Raw genomic sequence first — 7500 nt, forward strand, 5'->3', positions numbered from 1 at the left:
CATCACCAGGCTCGGTCCTTTAGGTAGACCTGGAGCAACGTGGCCGGTCCTAGCTGGATACACACCACATCCAGAGTTCGAAAGAATGCCTGCAGCAGATCTTTTAGTACAACTAAAACAATTAATAAAGATACATAGACAATTAGTCCAATATGTGATGCGGACTTCAACAATTCAGCCAGCAATTAAAATTCCACAGCTGACCCCTCACCAGGGGAACACAAATAAAATTACACCACAGAACATACAATCCTGCCTAGGTAAAGTACCAGCTAAACGGGAACAAATACCATTCTGGTTAGCACAAAAAATCACCCAAATAGAGGCGGTGTTTCCAGACACCACCCCGTTAGAAAAACACAGGATTCTGACTATCAGTCTTCCAATGGGAATCGCACCACACATTGAGGACTGTGACACTTGGGGTACAGTCTTTGCTTCCATCTACACAAAAACGCACGGTGTTCCATCCATTTCGGTAATACCAGATGTGCTAAAACAAATTCAAGACGAATATGGTCCAGAGCCCGCTTTAACTCTTGGTATGAAATTACTAAAAGACTTCAAGCAGGTCTCGGCTATATTATTAGCCAACATAAAGGGAGAAGCAGCAAACGTGGCGATCCGCCAGAGGTTAAAGGAGACAGATCTAGCAGACCAACCAGCTGAAATAGCCAGAATCATAGAAAAATCCTATGAGGAACTAGGTAGAGATAGTTTAGGTGGAATACCAGTAAAACCACAACTGATTGAAAGTCCTGAAAAAATATTTTTTAATAATAATTCAACATCACAAAAAAAGAGCTGGGATGGAAACAAACAATCCAATCCTAAAGAAAAGAAATTCCAGTCCAGAGGAAGGTCTCCTCGGCGGAGAGAAAAATCTCCGAACCAAAGACACAGGTCACCCCAAAGTGACCCCTCTGGGAAAAGATATAACCTTAGAAATAGGGATAATATAAAGAAGCCTGATAGATATCAAGACATTGATACAAGTCCCTCTCAATCTTTTCAGACTTCCTCGCAGAAATCGGAAAGAAGAGGACGATCAGAACAAAGAGAAGAGCACACCAAGTCCAAAGACAAGGAACCTGCTCAGCTAAAAAAGAAATTACAATTTCCAAAAAAGAAGGTAGCTAGTATCAAGGTAGTCAACAATGCCGAGAATACTGAGGACACAACTGAAAAACGGAGAATGGGCTCAGACAATGCTAGACAGCGCAGCAGAAGTGAGCATAGCTCGCAAAGTCCTTATGAATCATCTGGAGACAGTGGACACGAATTAATATCTTCAAGTGGAAACTGCAGACACCAGAGTTAGCAAACCTCACAAAATATATGAAATAACTTTACGTATAGAGGGGGATAAGACTAGAAAAATAAGGGGACTATTTTGGGATAATCTCTCCAAGGGCTATGACATCCTTCTAGCTGAAAAAGACTGGCCACCAGAGTTTGTCAGGGAGTGCCCTCATGGCGAAGAAATAATTATGCCTGCCTTCTCAAATCACATCCCAATTCATAAAAAATACACACTTGCTAGAAAGTGGGCAGTAGCCCTAGCTCCTGCTTTATATAAAAATCACGTAGGATGGGATGAGGACTCTCCTCCTCACAAAATCCAGTTAAAATCACAACCTACTGCACAGAGGCAGTACCCAATTAAGCAAGAAGCTAAAAAACAGGTAAAAGAAATCCTAGATCAGCTAGAATACCAGGGGGTGATTGAAACTTGCACCTCACAAATGAACAACCCTTTGTTTCCGGTCTCCAAACCAGATAATTCATATCGTCTAGTTTTGGATTACCGACACCTTAACACATGTTGCAAAACTTTTGCAGTACAAAACTCGCATAGTGCTGCACTAATGAATAACATAGTGCGCAAAAAATACAAAACAACATTAGACATCTCTAATGGATTCTTTTGTCAAAACATAGCACCAGAGAGCAGGTATTTGTCTGCATTCTCAATAAATGGCACTCAAAAACAATTCTGTTGGTTATCCCAGGGGTACAAGAACAGCCCGGGAGTATTCTCAGCGAGAGTAACAGAATTACTACAAACATATGACGACGAAGCATTATCATATGTCGACGACATATACTTAACAGATGATGACTTGGAGACTCACTTGAAGAGAGTGAACACCATAATACTTGGGTTCGCAGCAGAGGGTTACAAATTCAACTTTAAAAAATCCAGAATTGCCCATCTGACAGTCCTGTTCTTAGGATATGAATTATCAAGTGAAGGCAAAAGCCTGGCTGACAATTTCCTAGAGAAATGTGCCGTACTCCAAGCACCTAGAACACTAAAAAACCTACAGTCAATTCTAGGCTTCCTAAATTTCGGAAGAACATACATTGCAAATTACGCAGAAAGGGTCAAACCCCTTTATGATCTAATAAAACCAGATTTTAAAAGAACCAATTGGACTCAAATACACACAGAAATTCTGAGATCCTTACAAACAGACATGTTAATTAAAACAAAATTAGAAACACGTGATAACACACGCAATCTTGTGATTCGAGTCATCCCAGGAAGATGCGGATTCACATACCTGACCTCTAATGAGGGAGAAAAGGTACCAATTGCATTCAAATCACACTTGTACACTAAGGCTGAAATGAAATTCAGCCCAACGGAAAAAATTCTAACTGCAACACAGACAGCTATAGCAAAAGAACGAGCCCTGGCACAAGGTAAACGAATAATAATCGTAACACCGATACCAGCCCTAGAGGCGGTAACTAAGGCAAGCATTCCAAATGCTAAAGCGCTCCATCCGAGATGGATACAATGGGCTAATTCTCTTGCTGCAACAGACGTGGCATACGAATTTGATCCTAACTTAAAAACACAAGAATTTCTCCAATATGAATTTGAATGTCCTCCGCCGACCGAAATTCTGCCTCTAGACCATTATGGCTGTATAATATACACAGACGGATCAGCACAACCCGCAGTAGGGGGTAAACAAGCCTACAGTGCTGCGTGCGCGATCGTTAAAGGTCGCTGGCACGAAGGGAAATTTAAACCAGCTATCACTAAAACACAATCTCTAGGAGATTGTACAGCTCAGCGAGCTGAATTACTGGCGTTCAAGATGGCGCTTGAAAATACCGATCGAGAATTCCTCACACTCATAGTGTGCGATTCGTATTATTGCGTTCAATCTTACAATGAATACTTGCAGATCTGGCTTCAGAATGGTTTCAAGGATGCGAAAGGTGGCACAATCAAGCATAAAATGCTCTGGGAACAAGTAGTTCTTTTACAGAAAGAACTACCAAAAACTCACGTGATACATACACTGAGTCATCAACGTGATGGCGTTCACGTTGCAGGGAATTCATTGGCTGATGAGGCCGCGAAAGCAGCTGTGCAAACGGCTTCCGTAGCTGCCATCACACGGTCAAAAACAAAAATAGACAGCGAAATATTACAGGCTGTCAGCGCTACAGAAAAGGATTCGATAGAAACACTCCCGAAAGGCTTTCCAGTAAAATACTCATACATAACTGATGCAAACAATGTTCCTTTTGCTCGAATCCCTGGAGTGGGGGATAGGGCAATTCCAAACATGGAACATAGGTTAGGACTAATAATAGCGGCACACGAAGGGCTTGCTTCTATACATGCTGGCGTCTCAGCCACAGTATCATTATTAAAACGGAGATACTGGTGGCCACAAATGAGAAGACAAACAAGGAACTATGTTTTAGAATGTGAAATATGTCAAAAAATGAAAGTATCAACGGTGAGACGTCCAGCACAGACGCCCCTTCTAATCTCGGATAAACCATTAGCCTGTGTTTACCTAGACCACTGTGGTCCCTTACAAAGGGATGGTAACTATAAATATATCTTGGTTGCAGTGGACTCATGCACGAGATTCATATGGATGTGGCCCCAGCGAACGGCTGACGCCAGAACTGTTATAAAAGATTTGCGAGTCTTTATCGGCACATACGCAATTGGCATGCTGCATTCGGACCACGGTCCTGCTTTTAGCTCTAGAGCTTATAAGGAGGCCATGGTCAGCATGGGCGTGACATTGCGGTACTCTTGTCCATTTCACCCTGAGGGGAACGGAATTGTTGAAAGAAAAAACCGTGACATAAAGCAATCTATAACAGCAAAGGTATTAGGTTCGGGAGCTGGGTGGGTCAAACATCTAATAAGTGTCCAATGTAGTCTAACCTGCCAAGAAATTCTCTGAAGGGATTCAGTCCGTACGAATTATTATTTGGAACTAGGATGTTAATCTCTAACCTTGACAGTCAGACTTCAGTGGTAAAGGAAAAAAGCTTTGATATCAAAGATCGTTTGGCTATTTTACAGGACTTAAACGAAACAAGAAAAGACCTGAGCAACATAAAGTTGAAACAACAGCCAACAACCACTGAAGAACCACCACCTGTCCCAGCAAGACCTGTCTGGATTCCAAAAGTCGGGGATCTAGTCAGAGAAAAGATCGCGGTAAAGAAGGAATTTGGGCCTTCTTACAGAAAAGCAGTTCCTGTCTTGTCTATCAACGGGACAAGATCAGTTGTACTACCGCCGCTTGCTGGTAAAAAGGAGAACCGAGTTGTATCCATCGACCTGGTAAAACCACAACCATGTGGCCGATAACAAACAGTAGGCCAAGTGGACTCCCCATGATTAGCAGAACACCAAGGTTTGCTACCAGTACAGAGGTCCTAACAAAGAGGCTAATCACATTCGAAACGCCTACAGAAGAACAACAAGGACTATGCAACAATGCAATGGAACTTAGACCTCTGAACACCCAAATAAAAACATTTAGCAGAGACACACCAACCTATAATGAAGTAACAAACGACTATGCAAGAAACAGTAATCCTGAAACAATTGAAACAATAGACAGAACTGCATCCGGCTACTTCATAAACTTCGATGATTCCTTTGAAGGCTTCACTGAATCAAAAACACAGCCATCATCAAAAACCTTTATAGATAAAGTTAAAGTACTTTTGAAACAACTGAAAGAAACATATCTAATTTCTCCATGGATTGAATTTTGGGTGGGTTTTGGTGCATTTATCCTCATACTGTGGCTCATCATGATACTAACATTGGGACGCTTCATTGAGGGAAAATATGCTAAAATGGACACAGCAAGTCAGAAAATCAACTTGATCCTCAAACCACACACATCTTCACACGTCGAGAAAAGAGAACTTTCTTCAGTCAACTTCACAGCCAATCCTATACCGGATGGGGTAGCATGGGACAACACTGACTACGAAATCTATGGTCCGGTTGAAATCCTGAAATATCCACACCAAATTAAAATCTCATTGAGTGACTTCGTAAAACCAAGCACATTTGCTGATGATTGGGACTTTGAAAGTATAAATAATATGATGTCTGACTTAGTGATGTCTGCTAAATTTACCAAACATGATTATTTGCAGGGTTCGACAAATTATGATAGTATGTACTGTTATAACCACTATGGTAACCATTTTCTACATAGATCTGCACAACCTAGAAATGTTTTAAATTATAATCAATGGGAACATTGTGCAACCCCTCCAAAAGGAAGCTCAAGAACCGTTTACGACAAATATTCATACTTTTCAGGGTTTAACATAAGTAATGCTGAAACATTTTATTTCAAATTGTCAAATAAGACAGGGACAAAGACCATGATAACCAACACAAAATTGATATATTCAGACTCTTTCTTTGAACAAATGAATACTTTTGGTTTTGATTATTGGGACAAAAATGTTGAATTGAAAAGTGTTTGGGGCACAAAAGAATGGCAAGTACAGGGTATAGAATCTTTGTTTAGAGCCTGCATGATCCCAGAACAAATTATATTTTTAAATGACACTGTTCAACAAACTACCTGTCTTGGCTTAGCCAAAATCAAAGATTTAAACAAACCGTCTATTCCAAAACCAACATTGAACAGCAATAGCTCCACAGACGAAGAGATAGACGTAAATTATGTATTAAACCAAAACAGAACACATCCTGATTGGAAACAGTGGTTGATCTGGCCCACAGATACTAATAACTGTCAAGACAGATTACTGAACAAAACACAGGGGTTCAAAATGACCAGGCCAGACCCTAGATATTCCCAAAGACAACACCCAGGAATAATAACCACCTACAGTGTGGGCAAATTATGCCTTCAATGGCTACAGACTTCCACACTGGCAGAAATTAAGCAACACCTAACTTTACTTACTGATGGTGCTGACTTGCGTGATTTCATTATGGGACCGCGCAAACGGCGTCAGAAACGTTTCATAGCAGCCTCTGTATATGCAGCATACAACGAGGCCTGGAAGGTTACTCAAATTGAGACCGCAGAAAGAATACGGGAAATTGACCGTATTAATTTGGAAAAATCACTTTCTGTAGTGGACAATGGGTTAATGACTCTGTCCTCCAGAATTTTTTCTCTGGACAGCATTGTTTCTTCAGCAATCGACATAATATCGCAAGACTTACTGTTGTTACAACACGGTCAGTCTCAATTGCGTTCTATTGTACAGCTTGGCTGGACGTTACAAAATCTGCGTTCAGGCTATGTGCCTTGGCGTTTAATCAACACAACGTCACTTTTCAATATCTTTAACCTTACTGATAAACAAATCAGTATGGCCCAGAAGGGTGCTGATTATACAATCCTGAGCATTGGAAAAACTCGAAAGATTACCAGTGACAATGTCAGAACGACCTGTCAGTGAATGGATAATACATGGGATAATTAATATTCCAATCTCAACCTTCAGGTTTCAATACTGCCAGAAATATATACAGGCTGGCATGTACGAAAAATTGGGAAAAGGGTACATTAAAACAACATGGAACCTGCCCTATTCACATGCATGTGTCAGTAATAAAGGACAGAAAGTGTTTCTTAGTGGCGATAATTGTGCGATGTCACTAAGCGGTACACTTCTGTGTAACGGAATTAGTTTGCATGGAGCCTGTGAAGGGAACTCAAATAACCTTTCATGTCACCAGCTAGGTACACCTGCTACAGAGATAGAACCATTCTTTCAAAGACTCTATCATGGGAGTTACATTCTAATTGTAGACCGTAGATGCTGTAGTCTTATGCCCGGGACTCCTTATCTCGTAACTACGACTGCGAAGGTCCAGTGCTGTGGACGCTTATTGTTCCCCAGCTCCTTTCCAGACAGGGAGGCAAGGGCATGGCCCAACTTGAAAATTACTTCTATTCGAATAGATACTTTAAGCAGAATGAAAACAGTGCTTCTTCAGACGCCGACAAGGCTCACGTCATCAAAAGAAACGTATGATCTAGTCGCAAGGACGACTGCAGGGATACATTCATTGTTATTGACTAATTCCCCCATACATTTCGCAGAAATCCTGAATGAAATCTTAAATATTTCTGATACCAGTGGAGTCTCAAAAGTATTTAAGACAGTATTTTCGATGGCATTAACACCATTCAAAGCCATACTGGGTATTTTTCC

At 41.0% G+C, this 7500-nt stretch overlaps 1 protein-coding gene across 6 annotated transcripts in view; it reads left to right on the forward strand.

Annotated features, from left to right (window-relative positions):
• KMT2D (lysine methyltransferase 2D) overlaps positions 1-7500 on the forward strand; it is a 1543965-nt gene that overhangs the window by 56386 nt on the left and 1480079 nt on the right. The window lies entirely within an intron of this gene.

The sequence above is a fragment of the Lissotriton helveticus genome, chromosome 1_1 (genome assembly GCF_964261635.1).
Source record: "Lissotriton helveticus chromosome 1_1, aLisHel1.1, whole genome shotgun sequence".
NCBI lineage: Eukaryota > Metazoa > Chordata > Amphibia > Caudata > Salamandridae > Lissotriton > Lissotriton helveticus.